General features: G+C 41.4%; 1 protein-coding gene and 1 long non-coding RNA gene across 5 annotated transcripts in view; one reads left to right on the top strand and one right to left on the bottom strand.

Annotated features, from left to right (window-relative positions):
• ANKRD6 (ankyrin repeat domain 6) overlaps positions 1-17,146 on the bottom strand; it is an 86,542-nt gene extending 69,396 nt beyond the window's left edge. For 2 of the 4 annotated variants that reach the window (XM_063389640.1, XM_063389642.1), the window contains exons 1-2: positions 16,734-16,931; positions 16,513-16,645 (exon numbers count right to left, since the gene is read on the bottom strand). The gene's annotated coding sequence lies outside the window, so the exon portion shown is untranslated. Of the gene's footprint in view, positions 1-16,512; positions 16,646-16,733; positions 16,932-17,010 lie in introns of those variants that run through there. The other 2 variants (XM_063389641.1, XM_063389644.1) reach the window with 2 other exon arrangements.
• Positions 997-13,804, top strand: LOC134546669 (uncharacterized). Its single transcript, XR_010079241.1, has 3 exons — positions 997-1,565; positions 9,247-9,323; positions 11,560-13,804. It is a non-coding gene; the product is annotated as an uncharacterized LOC134546669 (long non-coding RNA).
• Positions 17,147-20,809: the final 3,663 nt, after the last annotated feature.

Here is a 20,809-nt window from a genome sequence, read left to right as displayed (position 1 = left end):
CCTCCTTGGTTAGACATTTTGTCCAGATGATTTCCATACAAAATAAGCATTTGAGTCTCTAAAAAGCTCTCCCAGACCAAAGTGGCTGCCAAGCCAATGCACCAGCAGCCAACACAAAAAGCTGGAAGAATCTGTGGAGACAGGGCAACTCCCTTGAAGCTGGAAACTGATGGATCTGGCAGCAATGCTTAAAGGATGCTACAGTGTTCGTTGCAGCAGAGCTGCCCACTTTAACTTGGGAGAGAAGGGAATATTGCAAATGGAGACAACGGGAGTACAACAATTATTCCTACAATAATTATTATCCAATTATTTCTATTGTATTCCTACAATAATTGAAGGGGGAAAATATGGAACTGTTTAAAGACACTTCTCTCTCTCTCTCAAGGTATTTAAGCTAAAAATGATCACAGGAATTTCAAATAATGGATTAATTTCAAAAACATTTGTATGATACCCTGTCAGACCTAATGAAGAACTAAGGGTTTGGAGACAAGACTGTAAGACTCAATTCTGTTCACTGCAAGCTTTCACAAGCAAGGACTCCTGTCCAACCAGAAGGAAGTTCCTCCATTGCATCAAGTGCCCCTTCTTGAAGTGACAGCTCACACATCTATGTTCACATATTGCTGTTGCCTGTTAGTAACCAGACACTACCATTTGAGGCATGGTGGTTAATTGCACCAAGGTGCACTCCTGGGACACAGCTGCTGCAGCCCTGACCACACACTGCACGCCACCTTGTTAGGATAGAAACTGCCACAGCTCTCCAGCTGTTACTACAGGAAAACTCTAAGCAGGAAAAAAAAGTATATTGTATGTATGGGATTCTGACATAGCTTGGACAAAATATACATGCAATCCAAATTCTCCGTGTAGGAAGCTCCAAGCTGAAGTATCAACACATAAACAAATCTTATAATATTATTACAAAACAGTTTAGAACAGAAAAAAAAAATTCAACTTACAGATTTATTCCAATGAACTCAGAGTCACTAAGACCTGAATATCTGTTTAAAAAGTGGTGATTTTAAAATTGAAAGTTTTCATTATTATCTCTTAGTTTGTATCAGAAAGTTCAAAATCAAACTTCCAACATAAATTTAAATATCCCAAAACTGTGTAGTTTTAGAAGTGAAGTAATACGATTGCTGCATCCTCAGATTTAACAAACAGACAACATCCTCTGCATTTTCCCCCATCCACCCTCCCTGTCAAACTGGTAAGTGTTGCAGGAGAGCACGTAACATTTCCTCCTCTCCCCGGCAACTCAAAAGAAGGCAACAAAAGACTCAGTAATCAAGAACTATTCTCTGAATGAAAAGGTCCAATTTTACAAGATTTATCACAAAGTCTCTCATTCCTCAGCAGCCCTGGCACTCTTACTCTTCTACCTCACACAGACATTTCTGGAATGTGTTTCAGGCTGCTGGAGAGAAAAAAAAGGTAGTTCAGCAGGAAGCAGCAGAGGGTAAAGAAATGAAGAATCTGAAATCGATCCTCTTCCTGTCCTACACAGCACAACTTCTGTCAGAAGCATCAAGCAGAGCAGGACTATCCCCTTGGTGAGCAAAGTTTTCTTTTTACTTTTTCTTTTCTGTTATGTTCCTGTAATATTGACAAACTATTTACACACAAGAATACTTGCAATTTTGCATTAACAGACTTGCAGCTGTTATCTTACAAGGCATTTGAGATCTTATATAAACTAGATTTGGAGATTGAGAACAACAAATTTGTATTTTCATCTGGTTAGGACAAGTTCTACTTGAAAAGTTTCCTCCTTGCTAGACTCCATATTGGTTTACTGACAGACCTGCTCAGATGAGGATACACAGAAATTCACTTCAGAAGTTGCAGGAAGTTTTACTACTGGTTTTTTGAGAAGAATATTGTTCTTGCTTGCTCTGTTTCAAAGCTTATAAAAACCAATTAAGAGATTGAAACAAAGTCAGCAGAACCAATATGGGCAAGAAATGTCTTATTCCAGCACTGGACCTGGCATCTGGGCAGCCTTTGCAACAGAGGGCCAGTCTCCTCTCAAAGAATATTTAATACTTTCTCTGCATTTTCAGACACAGTTCTGCTCCGGACTATACAAGAGACAAAATAATAATAATAATACTGTTATTGATGCTGTTATTGTTTCATTCCTTGGATTTAAACTCATGTGAATTGATCATCACTAGTGCAGCGTAAACAAACTTCCCTGGAGATCTGACCCCTAAGTATAGTACTTACAGAGACAGGTATTAAAACAAGGAAACAAAAATTCTGAAACACATTTTTTCAGGCTTGTGTGCAGTGTAAATGCATGCAAAAGAATACAGTAAAAGCGAGGTATGTGCAGAAAGTTATCCTAGTTTTGATGAATGTGTCTGTTTGGGAGTGCAACAAGAAACCTAAGCAACTTGTTTGCCCTGGATTAATGTAACACCAAAGAGGAGTTAATGTAACACTAAAGCTGCAAAGCAAATCATAGAGAGAGCAGGAACTGCCAGAATTAGTCAAGCGTTTCTCCCGATGGTGCGAGCCTGCTCTTGGGTTCCAGGTCATGGCTTCCACACAAAAGTGCACTCTCACCTCTCCAGAGCCTTGCCCAGTCACTGCCTGTCCTATGCACCACACAGGGCATGTCTCCCACACAGCAGCAAATGCTCAATGACGTCTTTAAGGTTTACACCACAACATTCTCTTCTTAAGGTTTTTCATGTTTAATTTCCTTTTCAAATAAAAGCCATGGAAAACCTAATACCCAGCAGTACCCCTTGGCTCCGCATTCTCTCATACCACTTGCCTATGCTAATGGACAGCATTCAATGGTGTTTAAAATCACGTTAAATGCCTCCTCCAGCACCTGAACTACAGGAGTAAGTGCTGGAAGACACAGAAGATACAGGCATACAAGGCAGCAGAAGAGGGCTGGCTAGTGGTGAGGAGGAAGAGTCAGCCTCATGCCACAGACTTTCACACGTATTTGTGAGACATGAGAGGAATGTTGGGAGTCAGGCTTTTTTTGTTTTGTTTTGTTTTTTTTAGAGTGGGGAAAGGAGAGGGGGTGTTACTGAATAATGACAAATTATGCTGCTGAGTGCAGCATAAATGAAAACAGCTTTGGCACTTTCTGAAAGGCAGTGAAGATGCTGGTAAGACTTAGGGCACCTGTTGTAACTGGTGACCTCAGCATGGACTGGAGTGGATTTCCATACCTGTCAACCTGCTTATGAATTATGGTTATGAATGCACAAATATAAATAATGCAGAATGATGGCACTTGCTTTAGTTCTGTGGCTGTATCATAATCTTGTTCAAAAGAAAGAAAAAAGTGCATACATGGTGGAAGGAAACCAAAAGCGAAGACCTGTTGCCATATTTGTCTCACTTCATACAAGTTACAAAAACCTCCTTAGAACAGTACAGCAAACTGCTAAAAAACTTGTCACTTTATTTCTCAAAGATAAGCTACAGGAAAAGTTTTCAGAAAACATCTGATGCTGAGGCCCTGAATGTTTATTTATTCCACAATTTAGAACAAGGACCTTTAATCCTTTACAATTCCACTTCCCTTTCTCTTGAACTGTCTTGCATTTCAGCAAAGACAGTCTATATTTCTAAGTAGAAAACAGGTAAACCTTTGGTTATTCCATTTGCAAAAAGTTAAGCTGTTATCACCATAAAGTTGAAGGTAAAAAATTTTAACAGGTAAGAGGATAATGTTTCTGTGATTATTTTTTTCTTTATCTCATAAATCAGGCCAGAAATTTCAAAGCAATTCTCATTAAAAATGCCCCTTGGGTTCTTTGAAGACATGTGGTGGCAGGCCAGTAAGACTTTTACAGTTGTCTATTTTGGGGAAGAAGCAGAGTTATACTTGAGAAAAGCAGGTGCTGGGACAGACTCCACAGCAGTGACAGCAGCAGTTTTGGTACAAGACCTTTGTTTCATTAAAATATACTGGGCTGAATACAGTAGTAGGACACATTTGCTGACTAAGACGCTACACACAAGAATCCAGAAGCAAGTTTAGTTTATGCAAATGCAGTCTGAAGACTGTCCCAGTATTGGGTGAATAACATTGGTTTGAAGAAGTATCTGCAAAAAGCCTTCAGCTGTACCAGTCCATTTCATGCCCTGCCCACTCTTGTTACACCCTCTCCTTGTCCTGGCCTTGGCTGGGATAGAGCCAATTTTTCACAGCTGGTTCAGTGCTATGTTTTGGATTTGGTCTGAGAATCATGTTGGTAACACACTGATGTTTCAGTTGTGGCTCAGCAGTGCTTACCCTGAGTCCAGGGCTTTTCAGTGTTTCATGCTCTGCCAGTGAGGAGGGGCACAAAAAACCAGGAGGGACCATGGCCAGGACAGCTGATCTGAGGTGGCCAAAGGGATATTTCATACCATAATGCAGGTCCTGGACGTGGGGGACAGAGTAGGGACTTGATTCCCCATAGAAGTAAGACTTTGATGTTTCATGCACTCACCATTATCAATAAATAGTCAGGGACAGAGTTTGATGCCACACAGATACAGACATTCCCTAAGTTCTTCTGGAAGGAAGGTGATCATAAGAAACAGTACCTGCAAGAAGAAATCTAAATTCCCCTCTAAAGTTGTAATACAACAAGGTCAAGGTGTCCTTCACAGCTGTATCTGTACAGGTGATTTTTGTGAGTAATCTCCAAACAGGTCATGCAAACAAAACTATGGAAATTATGATCCTCTTGCCTGGGCCATTGGCAGACATGGAGCTGAAGGATCTCTCAGTGGGTTGTGGGCACCTTCTGTGCTATCTTTATTACTTGCTAAATTCTCTGGAAGTTCTGCAGGAGACTCTTCCCCACTCCATGCAGAAGTTCACTGGTGGGAATCTGAGTCAGATAACAAAAGTGATTCCCTACCTCAGGGCTCTTTTGTTCCAACCCACCTGAACAGTCCAGTTCCAAGAATGTCCTTCTTCATTTGTTCTGTGCAAGCCATGCAGAGCAATAGTCTCAACTCAGCATTTGATTCATGAGGAATGCCACCCCACCAAGCCCAAAATAAACAAAATCATGTTTCTGTCCTATTCTACTTATATTGCAACCTAGGATCTCAGTTAATTTTAAAAAGCTGCATTGACACACAGTACTTCCAGGACAAGTTACTGAAGTTAATCTCTCCCAGCTCAGGCTATGGCTCAATTAACACATCTCACCTTGAATATCACATTGCTCTTCCCTGTATCTTGAGAATCTTGCCAGCTGTACTAACACAGGAACAACAGAAGAAAGTAGCTATCACAAAACCTTGCCTCTTGCATCAGATGACTGAAATGAGCATTGCACAAGGGTGCTTTGATGTTATAAAAGGCCTAAGAAAATGCCAGGGGGTTGGGGTGTACTTCTTGCTTTGTTTACTTTCTTACCAAAGGGCACTTGTCATACACATGCCCCCTGCTGCATTGAAACACGATACCCACCCAGGTAAAATAAAAATCTCCCACACCAGCACATTCTTTGTACAGATTAAAAAATCACCACTAATATAATTTTAGGTGATTCAAGAAACTATGCTACAGAGGCTGCATTTCTTGAAAGCTTCTCCTGTTGAAAGCTTATTCCTCCTCTGTAGGACAGAACCTCAACTTCAGTGAAGACTCTGCCCTCATGGCTGCACACAAGAAGTCACAGGTTCATAATCCAGAAATACCCATACTCGTGTCTCATACAGAGAGCTGAGAGTGCAATGTGAACACAAATTACCTCAGTCCCCCTCACAGCTCCCTGATCTCCCTCTTTTCCCCAGTGTGCTCACAGGCACTGCAGGAACCCAAAGGAGCAATCCTGCCATCTCTCTGGGAACTGAAACTGGCTTTAAAGACACTCAGCCTTTTAATGCTTGTGGATATTTCCCACAGCCTGAAAGAAAGGAAAATCTGGAAATGTGTTACTACATGGCCTTACCTACAGCACCTTGGCAAAGTCAGGATCCCTTAGTACAAGCAGCTCCTTGGTCAGCCACTAATAGGAACCATGGAGGATGATGCTATTTGTTTCACCAGTTTCCTTAGGTTTTTTATTTGTTTTCAGTTAAAATAGATGTTTTGGTTTATTCTGAGTACTGAAGAGGATCATGCAGTTCAGTGTATCTGCTTTATAATTAATGAATATTCTGAAATCTCAGCATATCTGAGTTTCCTTCATACTGTACCAGAGGCCAACTCATCCAAGATTGTGTTAAGACATGGAGAACATTTTACATTATCTGCCCACAAAGGCTGCCCAGGTCCTAAAGAGAAATAAGAAGCAAAAAACCCCAAAACTGATGACGGAAAAACAGAGAAGGGCCGGATCATGCTACACGGACATCATATATCCTGGACCATGTTCACAGAAACAGGCTGGATTTTCCTCATGGCCATCTCTTTCCCTACCCTTATGAAGCTCACCACCCCTATGCCTCTTGTATTTGAGGATACCCGTTGAATGAGATTCCATTTTCACTTTTACAACATAGAAGAAAAACACAATAGAAATCTCGAGGAAGTGGCAGCTCCTGTCCAGTAAGATAGAAAATTCCTTAACAATCACTCCTACCAAGGAATGAAGTGGGCCATTGTTTTTAAAAAACAGCACACTGATAAGGACTGGAAGCCTAACAAAGCTAGAAGCACAACCAGAAAAGCCCATAAGCTACTGATGTTGGAACAGAGAGAATTGAAAGCAGTCAGAGATGGAAAAACATGCCCCAAGACAACAAAAAAACACTAGAATTGAAGTGAAAGCAGACAAAATAAGATTGCAAGTTGAGACGGGTAAAGGCTAGGGGACAGGATGAGGAAGAAAATACTGTACATGAAGCTTTTAAAAATCCTTGGGAGACGTGTCACCGCAATCAATCTGATCTTTAAAGGTGACCTGGAATGGTATGGAAGAGGGACATGTATACTTTCTCATCCTCTCACAAATTTTTTTCTTAAAGGATTGCCAAAAAACCTTTTACTCTATTCACATCTCTTCTGGGTTCTAAGTGTTGACTCAGCACTTACTAACCACTGTTAGGAGCACAACAAGCCAACAACACGAGATTTGTAGAGGATGAGGAACAGATTAAAGGAAAACAGATGATTCTCTAATCAATGATATGAAAGTACTAGGACAAAAGAGAGGGGAAGACAAAACTGAGGAACAATCCAGAGCTTTTAGAAGTGGCACAGAATGAAGAGAAAATGGGAAAATTAAACCGTAAAATGATCACGGACATCTTCATTACCTTAAAATCACAGGGGTGGCCTAATATGGTAGAAACACACATTGGTGTTTCAGTGCAGACAAGATCAAACTTCACTCCTGAACTGTGCTGCTCCATCTCTGGATTTGCAGGTAGTGCAGTGTGAGTAAGGAGGAGTTAACAGCAGAGTTCTGCTCTGTTGGCACTATGGGACTGAATCACACCTTATCAGGGGAGCTGTGTTGCCACACATACCAGCTCCCACTGGTGTATAAAACAGAGAGAGAAAACCCAGCGGTGTATAAAACAGAGAAGAGAAAACCAAAGAAGAGGAGGACTGACGCTAGTGCTGTTTTCTTACAGTTAGTCTTCCCGTTTATTTTTGGCTCAATACAGGGAGGCAAAAAGGAGAGGTAGAAAGAGAATGCAAACCGATTATATATTTGTATTCTTGTTTTCCAGTCCTTCCAGAAAGGCCAGTTTTGTAAATAGAGAGAAAGCTGAGATTTTCTTTATCTTGTTAACTACTCCCATGACTGTAACACACCATGCAGAGTTCACAATTATCTCTCTGCTCAGCATTATTGAAAATGCACTGCAACTTCTTTTGCATCACGTTATTTTAGTCAGGCTATCTGCACCTAAAAACACTCAGCCTATTGTTTCAACAGCACAGACCTTCATGCTGAATTATAAAAATTGTCCAATATCATATTATCTTGGCTACAGATTTAATTTCATGCAATATGAAACTTCACTGAAAATCATTGTACAACAAGACAAGGAAACATAAACATTAATTTCTCTTTTTTTGTCCTTTTTTCCCCTTTATATTAAGTGTGAGCCTACTACAAGTCCCTCTGGGAGGATATTTTTCGTACAAAGCCACATTCTTTGTGTCTTATTCACATAAACAGTCATTGAACCGAATGAGATCAGCCAGAGAAGCAGGGAAATCAGGTTTTGATTCAGCATTACCAATACAAAATATGACATAAAATTAAATTTAAAAAAACAGGATAATAAACATCTGTCTTTAAACTATCTAATAATGCAAAAACTAGTCAAAAGTTTTGTTTTTCAGTTCTACCGTTCCGAGATTTAATACAGTAAACTAATTATAATTTTGCAACACACAATTTGTTGATAATTACCTCTCTGTGAGCCATACTGCTGCTTGAGTGCAAATCATGGGAATTTTTAAAACAGTCATTATTTCAGTATCACTTTATTCTTGATCCTTAAGTAAGCAAGGCCTGAAAATCCCACTTACAGAGCATAAGGGAAGTGATTTTCAAATAGCACTTGGAAAAAAATGCTAACTTTTGCATTACAGACACTTTTGTCTGACTCTGTTTTCCCTGAAACACCATACATATTTTGAGCTAAGCTTAACATATACAAACCATGAAAAAGTTTTGTTAGCAGAAGAGTGGATACTCATACTCAAAATCTGAATCATGACAACTGAAGGTCAGTTTACTTTTTACAAGTAAAAAGGATAGACATACAACAGATGCTTGCTGCTATATTAAAATTTACAATGTGACTTTAGTAATAACAAAGACACTGCCTATATAGTTAATGCTTTCCAAAATCTCAGTATTTGGGGGGAGATGACAAGTATACAGCTGCCTAGAATGACAGAAAAATCCTTCATCTTAGTGTGAAACACTGTAGCACATATTTACTAATGTGCTGAGAAATTCTATGATAGTGTCACTGTCCTCTGACAGCCCTACCTGGCTTAGCTTACTTGAAAAGCACATTTAGTGCTTTTTCCACCAAGGCAGAGTATCTGTGTGCTTCATGAGAGTTACACAGGCCTGAAACACAGAGTAAGTTCTCAATTTCACTGACACTCTTTATTCCATGTCTGGGAAAGACTGAGAATGGCTCCCAGACAAAACTAGCTTTACACCACAGCCTCCTGAGTAGCTCAACACTTATTTCAGCCTAGTCAAGGACAGAGTCTTGATTTCAAATTGTGAGAACAAATAAACCTTTAAAATGTTGGTTTGGATTTTTTCTTTCAAGTGCTGTGCTCAGCTCTTTTGAATGCATCCTTACCTGTTTTCTTGGTGTGCCTTCTCACCAAAAGCAGCTCATCCCATGTAAGTATATTCAGACACTTGCTGCATGTATAAACCCACATATGATATGTAAGCAAATTCATATTATTACAACTTTTCAAAACAATTATTCTTAAAAGCTGGAAATACATGTATCCAAGTTCTGTATGCTTGATTTTGAATACAAGATGTTTCTGTCTTCCATGCCAAGTATCCTACTTTCAGGAATACACACATAAAGAAGAAAAACCTGGCAGAGTTCTATTAAATGAAGCAACAATATCCTCCTCATTTGTATGTCTGCAGTTACAGACATGAAAGGCTAAATTCTCTAAAAGAATATGGAACCCAGAAGTTTGCTTTTAAACTTCTCAACCATGTGTTGGTGGCAGAGATAAGGGGAACAGAAAGGAGGCAGAAAAAGAATTCGGTTTGGTTTTTTCTGCCTAAATTACTCCTTTATGGAGACTATAAATCTGAGAACAATTTCTTAAAATATTAATTTTTTTCAGTTAAGAGACCCTGCCAAGGACCAGAGCTTATACCTACAAATTCTCCTTTGATTTATTGATACGGCATGCCACTTAGTGCAAGCATTCATACCACTTTTTTAATTCTGCCATTCACTTTCCCATTGGGACACCCATCTTATTTCCAGGTAAACAAAGTATAAAATTCCTATTGAGAAAGGATGAATAAGCAAAGCAGAGCTAAATATAGAAATAGAACCTGTTCTGACAAGTAGGAAGAATGAGAAGCAGGAGTTACTGTAATACACGCAGGGCTCCCTTTAACCAAAACTAAATCCCAAATAGAATACTGAAACTTAAAATTTTACGAAGCAAGCTGGGATGTGATTGCAATGTAGATTAGAGCTGCATGTTGATTGTTTGGATACAAGACAGGTGTTTAAATTAAGCTAATTCACAGTTGTGGTGAGTGTACATGTAGCCTGTTACCACACTTGAACTGAAGTAAAGTTATTCCTCAATAACTCATGTCCAATCCCCAAAGATTCCCTTCAAAGGAAAGAAAACTTCTTAAAAAAAAAAAAAAAAAAAGAAAAAGAGGCAAATACACATAAAATGTCCCAGTATTATAAAGACTAGGCAGTCATGGGATAACAGGAAAAGTCCTGATCTGTATGGAGAACCAGTTAGACAGGAAATAAACAGTACAAGGTCAGTCTTCCCAAGAGAAGGACACTAAGCCTGCAGCCCCATGGCCATCTGCATTAAGCAAAAATAGTGTTCATTATACCCACTAATGAATCACATGGGGACAGGGAAAGATTACAACAGTTAAAATGGCTGGTAGATTTCAATACCATTTAAACACAGTCTGGTATTTGTGGTAGAAAAAACACCTCAACTTCATAAGCATAATGACGGACTTGGGATGATTCAGGAATGAAATCCTGGATTGACATTGGACTGTTCTTACAAAAGCATCAGCACAGTTAAAAAGCAGGAAGTGTGCTAAAAACATTATTACTTCAGAGAGTACAACCAAACCCACCTTTATTCAATCATCTAAGAAACTTAATTGCATCTTAGAAGTTGTAAGTCTGGTCTTCTCTTTGAAAAGGTTTAGCAAAACTAGAAGAGTTTCAAGGAAGGAGAACATAAGACAACCAAAGGTACGACATAATTAAGTAGAAGAAAATCAGGTTGGAGAAATACTAGAAGACATCAGATTAAACCAGAATATTTCAATCTTGAAACAAGTGAGAAGAAATAGCTCTTATCAAATAGTAGCTTTCAAGCTGTGTTTTTCATAGCCTTTCTTCTCTGATTTTCTCAGGCTGTTTCCCATTCACTCATGTTCCCTCCTCAGCTTGAAGGAGTCACTGATAGGATGCCCTACAAGAGTGAAAGGCATTAAAGAGAATGTATGTCATCTTTCCCTGCAAATTAAATGCAGCCAACTTGGAGATGAGAATTGGCCAGGTTGACTGTGAAGCCATTCACCCACACCTCCAAACCAGGCTCATCATACCTGCAGCCATGGGATTTGCTCAGCTCCTGGACACAGTGCAGGAAGAGCTGAAAGATCTCTCCAGACAGACAGTCCTGTCCTAGCCGGTGAGAGGTGTCCACCTCCCACTGCCTTCAACCAAAGTATGATTTGTAAAAATGGTCACACCGAGAAGCCACTAATGTTAGGCACTCTCTTACTCCAACTATGTCAAAAGCATCCACGTCACTTGGTAAGTTTTTGAAAACTCTTTACATTATTAGAATTTAAATAAATTTAATTTGATCTTGCTTATTTTCAGGCTAGCAGCAACTAAGACAGCCTCTCTTGACTGAGCTGTCTTCATTCATCCCCAAATCCAGTTCTGCTTTATCAAGCATGCTGGTAATGAAGCTGCTCACCTGCAGGAGCACCTCCACTTGTCTGTCAAGACACTAGGGAATAAGTGAAATGGATGACAGCCTCACCCTGTGCATGTCACGTCAGGATTTCTTAAACCCTGGTTTCTCCAAACTTATTAAGTGTAGTCTTACAGGGAAAGAAGAGAATCCAACTTGGTAGCTGACTTTTTATTTCATTAATAAAATACTATACCTCAAATTCATGTTTAAGCTTACTCCACACCTGAATCTGGCACTCACAGCAATACTTACACCATAAGCTTAAAAATAAACATTAAAAACCACCATAAACTTAAAAATAATAATTAAAAACATCACATGGAAAGAGTATGGGTGGATTTAACACAGAAGCTGTGAAAAAAGAACAACACATACTTGAAGAATTCAGGAGCAGCTGCAAAGTCTGGAAAAAAAGCAGATAAGAAAGTGCTGCACTTTTAAAATCTGGATTCAAACCAAAACAATAACATCAATGAAAAACTGTAGATGTCAGGCAGATAATCCTGCAGTCAGAAGACATGTCCCTTCTCTCCATCCCATAATCCTCTTGAAAGACTTCAGCCAGACACAGTCAAATCCCAAAAGTGCTCAGACAGAAAATGAAGGAAAATTACTCATATGTAAACTTTACAAAACACTAAAAATCTGAGTTAAGCAACAGAACTGCCTGGAAGTTATTAGTGCAATTATTTGCGCTAATTTATCAGTAACAGTAGTGATACAGTGAAAAGATTATATCCTGCCCAAGACTCTGAACCAGCTGCAATTTCTGCATCTGTTGCACAGAAATCAAACTCTGAACAGAAGTAAAACATACCTAACATGATTCACTGTGACCACTTTAAAAAGTTATCAAATATTAAGCTCATATGTAATTCCCATACATTCACAGTGTTTTCTTATTTTGTAAGGCTGGCACTTTTCCTCAGTGACTGACCCAACGGAGACAATTAAGGGCACTTAAACTCAGAAGTGTATTGGCACAATTGAAATAGACCTAGGAACAGTTCTTTCTAAGATGTCACATTGCAGATGCTGTTAAAACCAACAGAAAATATTCCTGACTGGCTTAAAGCAATTGGCATCTCAAACTGGAAAAGGAAATTATCCCACTGCAATGCAGACACAATGAAGATGCACACCCTTAAGGAACTAATTTCCATCAATTCCAAATGCATTTTCCATAATGCAAATGAAAATGCTTTTGCCCAACAGCATGCCAAAACATGCACACAAAACCTGTATCTTCAGTGCTCATGTCACAAAGTGGATGGTGCTTAGGTGGGGAAGGTGGCAAACCATGAGAGAGAAAGTAAGGGATAGGCTAAGTTACAAGTTTGTTTAAATCCAGGATTTGAAGAAGGTATGATCTAATAGTTTGAAAAGTACTTCAAATATGCTTTTGAACATGACATAAGACTAAAAAGCCTAGGCTTTTTTGGCATAGGAGGATATAATTTTTTCTCCAGGATTATGGCAATCCCACTAGGGTACCTATGCTCAGCACATCACACCCCAGCTACCCTGTAGCCTCAGAATGCTCCGTCTGGCTGGCATCCATGCCAGACACTTCCACCCGCCACTTGCCACAGATGTGCCCAAATCCCATCCCTGATCACAGCCAGATTCCACCCCATGGCTGTGGCTTGGCTGAGATGCTCCTAGGGTCTGGAGGACCAGCAGTGGGTATGGGGATCAGGAAGGAGAGAGCCACAAAGGAGAAAGCAGGAACACACAAGTGCTGGCTGGAATAAAGTGTCTTCCTGTTCATTCCAAGGACCTTTAATTTCCTCTCACAGATGGCAAGATCACTGACATAGAACCAAAAGTAAAACAGTTCAAGAGCAAGCCAGCAATCTACAGTCCTGCATTGTATCATGAGCTACTCATGCATTCGATACTGCATCAGAAGTACATCACTGAGGCTACCAAGACAACCTGTCCACTGCTGGATAATGCAAGAATTCGAGCTGTTGTACTGCATCCATTAGGCCATCCAATGGAGATTGATTTATTGCAACAGAATACACCCAACTAACTATTAGTGATAATAAGCTAGATTGCTTTTAGCCACCAAGTCCTGTGCAGCCTTAATGCTTTATTTATCACAAACCTCTCAAAAGTGTGTCCTAAACTGACTTTTATTTCATCATGTTTTTTTATAGCATTCTTGATCCTGGTATCAAACTACTGCAGTTTGATACTGGTATCAAACACCAACAGTCTCCTTCCTGCTTCACTCTCAACACCTGCAAATCTCCAACTCGACCTCAGTGTTTTCCAGAAAACAAGAAAAATACCTGTCTGACCAAACCAGCAGCACTTTGAATACAAAGCATCACTGTGTCATGCACAACCTGCCAAAGGAAGCAATACACAGAGAACATCCCAGTCACAGGGAACATCCCAACACTCATGCATTTGAAAGCTATGCAACAAATAACACATTTATTCTGACTCTTCCTAAATTTGGAACACCTGCCTTCACAAATCCAACAGTCTTCAGAATGGCAGCATGAGATAAACCAGGTACATACAAAAGGAGTGGAAAAAGCTTAGAAAGAGATCAGTACACATAATTCAGTGCCAGGTCACAGCAAGACATGGGGTATTTCAGGATTTCACTGTTCTCACAACTGCTGTCAGTGAACTGTAACAAACTATTCTTCAGCAGCCCCTGCTAACAGGGAGTGGAGTAGTCAAGTGAGAAGTAACTCAGCTGTTCCTAAAAGGTTCACAAGTTAGCAGTGGTATGCAAGAATATTTCTAGTATTGTACTTCAGAAACAGTTCTGGAGATTTTTGGGATCAAAATAGCTGGATAGGAGGCAGGGAAGAAAATTAGCCCCTTGCTGTTATGAATTAAGGTCTTTCTGAAGTGCAGCTCTACACCTTCCATTTTTTGGCTGGATCATTTTTGAGGAAGTCACATATTTAATTCCTGAATAAACAAAAGGAACTAAAAATATTCATTTCAGATTTTTATTTGCCCAAAGCAATTACAATCAATTTATGTCTTTGACAAATGTCTCTCTAGATCAAACTTGCCAATAAAATATGGCACCTCATTTGTGGTTTCAAATAAAATACTTCCACCAGGGACATATTGTACTGATATATCTCTAAAAAAAGATACAACTTCTCTGCAAGTTCATCCAAAGTCCTAACTGTTGAGGGAAAAAGAGGAATTGCACATCTGAAATTAATGAGAACAAATACAGTTGTCAGTATAATTAATTTAAGAACCTGAAAGTGCTTTACAAATGTTCATTGGTACATCACATATCCAAACAAATAAGCACTGTTCACCCTGTTATACAGATTTAGTGAATAAGGAACCATAAGGTCTTTTTCTTTTACTGCACAAACTGACTCACAGGCAAAGTCAAACTGAGGTGACACTAGAGACACGTGGAGAAATGCAGCTTGAGGCTCAATTGCTCATTGCCACACCCTACAAGCACCTGATTTATTAAGGTATCATTCATCTCACCTGGTCCAAGAACAACATAAGTTTGATAATCCCAGCTCCAGAACGTGCCACCTGTGACAGGGCAAGATGCTAAGCCTGGTGCTGCAACTACACTGTATCAGCCAACATAGGAGCCCCATTAGTGCAGACAACTTCTCACAATTTCTGTTCCCCCCAAAAAGAAAAGATCTCTGTGAAAAAAATCTTGAAGGAAAGCATCTGCATGATCAGGAGGTTTTTACTTTCTTTTTTTACTAATCATTTACTGGCTATTTCATTTCTTGTGTTCAAAGCCAGTCTCCTACATGAGGTTGGTAGCACTGTGTGGGTAAATATTAAGGAGCAGGGGAAAGTGAAAACTTTCCAACTGAATACTACCACAAAACTTCTTTTTAATTTTATTATTTTATTTTCAAACAAAAAAACAGGGAGAAAAGCAGTGACATTACTACTGCTGCTACACAGTTCCCATTTACCTTGCAGACTAATAGGTCCTCATGGACAGACACATCATCTACCTACCCGGCGTCTAAATACTTTAAGTAGCCACCCATCTGTGGGTTTTGTTACATGCAGTGTATTTAACTATTTTTGAGTCTTTTCTGCTCAGAAAATGTTATGAAGTTCTGAAGGGAAGTCATTACACCATGTCTTGCGGTCTGCAATGCAACTGCAGATCTTACATGTAATCACACATCTCCAGAAACACTTTGTTTTCCAACTATCTAGAGAATGAAGATTACACAATACTTGGAACCTGAGCCTGCCAAAATAAGTTGTTATAAAACTAGCTGCACAGTGCACTAGCTACACATCACCTTGAAAGAAAGTAAATAACATTTTCCTCAGAATAAACCATAGACTCAAACAGTCCTACCAGGGGATCTGATCCATGCCTAACCAACACTGCCTAAGAGTTAAGAAAAGGTTACATTTTTCTATCTTTGGACAGAGGCGCACTTACTGATCTTCCCAAATACTCCTTTAACATTGGTAGGACATTGTAAGTTCATTTAAACAACTCGTGGATTCACCGATCCACCTACCAGCAAACTACTTTCTAACCCTCTCAATGTTTTTTTCTTTGTGAACAAAGTATTCAGTAGCAAACAACACGTCCTTTTGGTCATATGCATTGCAGAAATACCAAGCAGAAACCCAAACAATCACTTCACATATAATTATAAACATATGAAGATATTGGTTATGCTTTTTTAAAAAGACAGAGCGCTGTCTACAGCCTATACTGTAATACACCAACACCCCAGGGCACGATAAGCTCTTCATTAATGCTTGCATTAAAAAAACACTGCAGAACAATTACATGCCGTAGCCATGGATTTCCACACTCCGAGCTCTACCAGCTGCCAGTGCGTACTTACAAGGTGTTGAGACCTCAGGGGAGAGTGATGTTTGCAGCAAACTAGTGGAAATATTTCCAGTGGAGCTTTCAGGTGATGTCAACAACAGGAAGGATGACTTTTTGCCAGATTTCCATTTCTCATCAGACGCGGCCTTAAAAGTTGGAACAAGAGCGTTAAGACTCCTCATTTTCACCCCCAAACCTGCCCTTGAACCCCTGCGTCCACACAGGCTCCTGTACCTCCGCGGCACATCCCGGAGGGTCCGTGTCTGCCCGCCGGGGGGTCCCTCCCCGGGCTGGAATGAGGGAACAGTCTCACCGCTCCGGTCCGGGGCACTGCCTTCGCCGCGGTCGTCCCCAGCGGCAGCCCCGCCACAGCCCGGCCACCTCCGCCATCACCTGTGCGGCCCCGCCGGGAGCGCCCCCGCCCCGCCCGGGCCCCGCCGCCCCTCCGCGCTCCCCCGCCCACCGCAGCCACACGCAACCGCGGCGGGGCGCGGATCGGCGCCGCGCTCACCTGCGCTGCCCCCGGCACCGCTCCCGCCGGGCCGGGCTCGGCACTGCCCCTCCAGCGGCGCCTCCGCCGCCGGGCCGGGGCTGCCCCGGGGGAGGCGCCGCCGCCGCCGCCGCTGCTGCCGTGCCCGCTGCGAGGGCGACACCGAGCGGCCGCGGCGGGCGGGCAGCGCGCACCGGGCCGGGCCCCCTCACGGCCAGCGCCGGGCCGGGACCCACCCGCGGGCCCCGCACCCGGCCAGGAACACCGGGCTCCGGCCTGAGCAAGGCTCCACGCGGGCTGGACGCTCTCCTGGACCGAAGTTCCTTTGCAACTTAGTTATGGAAGCTGATAATTGCGTGGGAGCAGAAGCGCTACAAAACCACAGATCAGAGTGCGTCAGGTTGGAGGGGACCACAGTGGGTCACCTGGTCCAACCTCCCTGGTTAACCAGGGTCGTCCTAGAGCATGTGGAACAGAACTGCATCCAGACAGCTCTTAAGTATGTCCAGTGAGGGAACTTCCAGAATCTCTCTAGGAAATCTCTTTCAGTGCATGGTCATTCACACAGTAAATAAGTTCTTCCCTATGTTCAGGTGGAAGTTCACATGTATCAGTTTCTGTCTGTTGCCTCATATCTGAGTGGTTGAGACCACAGAGAAGAGCCTGGCTTCATCTTCTTGTTAACCTCTGTTTAGATATTTATACACAGTGATGAGGTCTCCACCTAGTCACATCTTCAGCAACCAGGCTCAGCTCCCTCAGCCTTTCCTCATAAAACAGATACTTCAGTCTCCCAATCACCCTCATTGCCCTCCACTGGACCCACAGCAGCTACATGTCCCTCTTGTACCGAGGAGCCCAGAATTGGACACAATAAAATCTCCCCAGTTTCAGGGAGGCCAGATGCCCTTCCCTCCAGCAGAGACCCTGTCAGTGGGCTTTGAAGTCTGAGCTGAAGGTCAGAGAGGGACACTTTGAAAGCTGACTGTGCTTGCTTAATGCCTCACCCACCCCTCCAGCTATCACAGTATCACTGGGACCTTGTGCTCACGCAAGTCATCTGTTTGTGTGGGCAATTATGAGAGAATTGCACAAACTGGTAGGGAGGCAAGTTGGACAGGACTATCTGTAAACACCGGTAGAGGAGAAAGGAGTTTGTATGAGTAGGCTGAGTAAAATGATAAAAGTGGGATTGGGAGAAGAAGAAAACAGAAAACAAGCAGCTGTTCCCCATACAATGCTTGATCTCACAGGCATGTCACTTTCAAAGGCTGTTCCTCATCTTGAAGGCATTCTCAAAATGCCCTAAATGAACTGATGCCCTAAACAAACTAAACATTGAAGTATCACAGGCACTGTCTAGTTATGTTATTAATATATTCTTTTGAATGTTTTTTCAGATTATTCTACTTGTGCCTTTTTCACTAAACAATTACTATGATAGTCATTCTGTGGCAATAATCATACCAGAGGTTCACATGAGAACTCTTGGTGTTCCCCAGGAAAGACAGACTGACTGACTAGATTTATTGTTCTGATGCCTCCCTGATCTCAGCAAGGCTTTGTCAAAACTCCACCATTAATCTGAAGTCTGATGTCATTACTTAAGTTAAAGCGTAGTTACTAAAACACATAAAACCACACTGTGATTCTTCACACTACAATTTTGTTTGCTCATTTCCATATTCAGGATAGGCTTACTTCATGTGAATTTTATTTAATTTGATACTGTGCAAAATTCTAAGGTAGGAATAGAAGTATTTGTGTAAATAACAGTTAATCAGTATGTTATATAAGTTCCATATATGTTTGCAGAACTATTTTGGTTATGTTTGATCATTACAACTGAGAAACAAGGTGTTAGGACATTGTAGAAAAAAAGCTTTCTTGGCACAGATGTGTCACCAATGTATTTCATGGAAATTTTCATTCTTTAGCAGGAATGGGATGAGACCCTATCGTGATCCTGCAAACCTAGGTGCAGGTAGGCTCCTTGATTGTGTGGATGTCAGAGGGACAATTCCCTGTGCTTGAGTAACATTAACGTTTTCTAATGCAGACAGTCAATTTTGGATCCTTCTGGATCCCTCTGGATTCTTCTGGATTCTAGATTTTTTTTTCTAGTGGGGAGAGAAATGAATGACACAGAAAGAATATAATGTCTATGAACTGCAGCTCTCCATGGACAAAGTCCAGTCACATCTATCACTGTGCACGTCATATATGCAAAATATAACCTCTTATTTACCTGCCCTTACTACGAGTCCTGTGACTGAAGGCTGGGCGCTGTTTCATTATGTGCAGCAAGCTTCAAAGTCAAGTGACCTGACAAAAGGAAAAGAAGAAAAAGGCCTGGTGCAGACAGGGCTGAAAACAACCTGGTGGCAAAGAGACAGAGAAGGAGCAAGTCCTGAGGTGTATGTAGAGTCCATGACAGATTATACTGCCAAGGATTGGCAGAGATGCTTCAGCCCTACTCTAAAAACCTATCTGGCAATGGAGTCTGTGTGGCTTTGAACCTGAAGCTGTGGTCAGGTACGAGGTCACTGATGTCAGTTGCGGGAGGGTTGTGGGAAGAGCTGCAACCAGTACTCTTTTTTGAGTTTCTACACCCTGATTTAGCATTTCAATATCTCCAAATTATTCTCTCACTCATATTGGTAATGTTTCATACCTCTTTGTATAGAAGAAACCGAATACAGACATTTCTGGGCAAGATCCACTTTCCAAAGCTGGCCTTGAAACCTAACAGCCCTTTGTGCACATCTGTCTCACTGATCACTTGATCGTCTGGTGTGTGAGACAGATGGTCCTTCATTACACACCAGGAAACTCTCTCTTCCTCTTTCCATCAGTTTTCAGCAGGATAATGCCTGTCAGGGCTGTCCTAAGACACAATGCTGAAAACGTGACTGGTAAAAAAATCCTGCTCCAAACCTAAGTCCTAATCCCTTTTACGGGATTTAACTTTGAAATGTTTCCCATAATCTTTTAGTACATTGTTAATCTGTTCAAGCAAAACTTCCAAGCAGGTTGATAAGTTGAGAATAAAGGCACGCCTTTCAATAAATTTGTATATTAGTAGGCAAGGAGGATTTCTCCCACCTCCGAACAGATGTGTACCTACATTATCTCCAGTGGGTTGGTGCAACCTGGAAGGCCTGGTGATACAAAGATTGTCATGCAGCACAGAGGTGGGAAAAATAATCAGCTGCAGGAGAAAAGTGGAGACTCCAAACAGAAGACCAACCAATACACTGAATGCAAGGAAGGAGAATGGGACAGGAAGAGAAAGAGAGAAACAGAAAGAGAGGAAAATTTGGTGTTGGAGAATCAGGGATTCAGCTGCCAGTCACCACAGTGGGCAGCATGGGTTGACAGCCAGGGACTAACACACTCTGGAGCTTAGACTGGTACAAGATAAGAACAGCACTACAAACTCCTGAGGAGGGGTCTGGGTGAGAGGCAGGAGGTCTGTCTTTGCAGAGCAGGCCTGGAGGAACCAATGGCAGGGAGATGAGTGTACCTTGGTCTGTGAGGGGCATCAAAATCTCAGCTTCTTCAGAGATTTTACTACTATGTCTCTCTTTGGTGTTCCTTAGTAATCAAGGTGTTTTGGTGTTTCTTATTAATTGTTTTTTTTCTAAAATAACGTCTCTAACCCGTGCTACAAATACATTACCTCCCAACATCAGTGCCTGGCTTAACATTTTGGGCTTGCCCATGTGATGGCAGTTGGCATGGAAGGAGCATGGGACAGGCAGCAGGCAGTGCTGATGGCACATTTGGGGCTGGAGCGGGCTTGGCAGATGGGTGAGCT

The sequence above is a fragment of the Prinia subflava genome, chromosome 2, assembly GCF_021018805.1.
Source record: "Prinia subflava isolate CZ2003 ecotype Zambia chromosome 2, Cam_Psub_1.2, whole genome shotgun sequence".
NCBI classification, from domain to species: Eukaryota; Metazoa; Chordata; class Aves; order Passeriformes; family Cisticolidae; genus Prinia; species Prinia subflava.
Note: the sequence above shows the minus strand (reverse complement) of the source record. Positions and strands in the feature narration are given on the sequence as shown.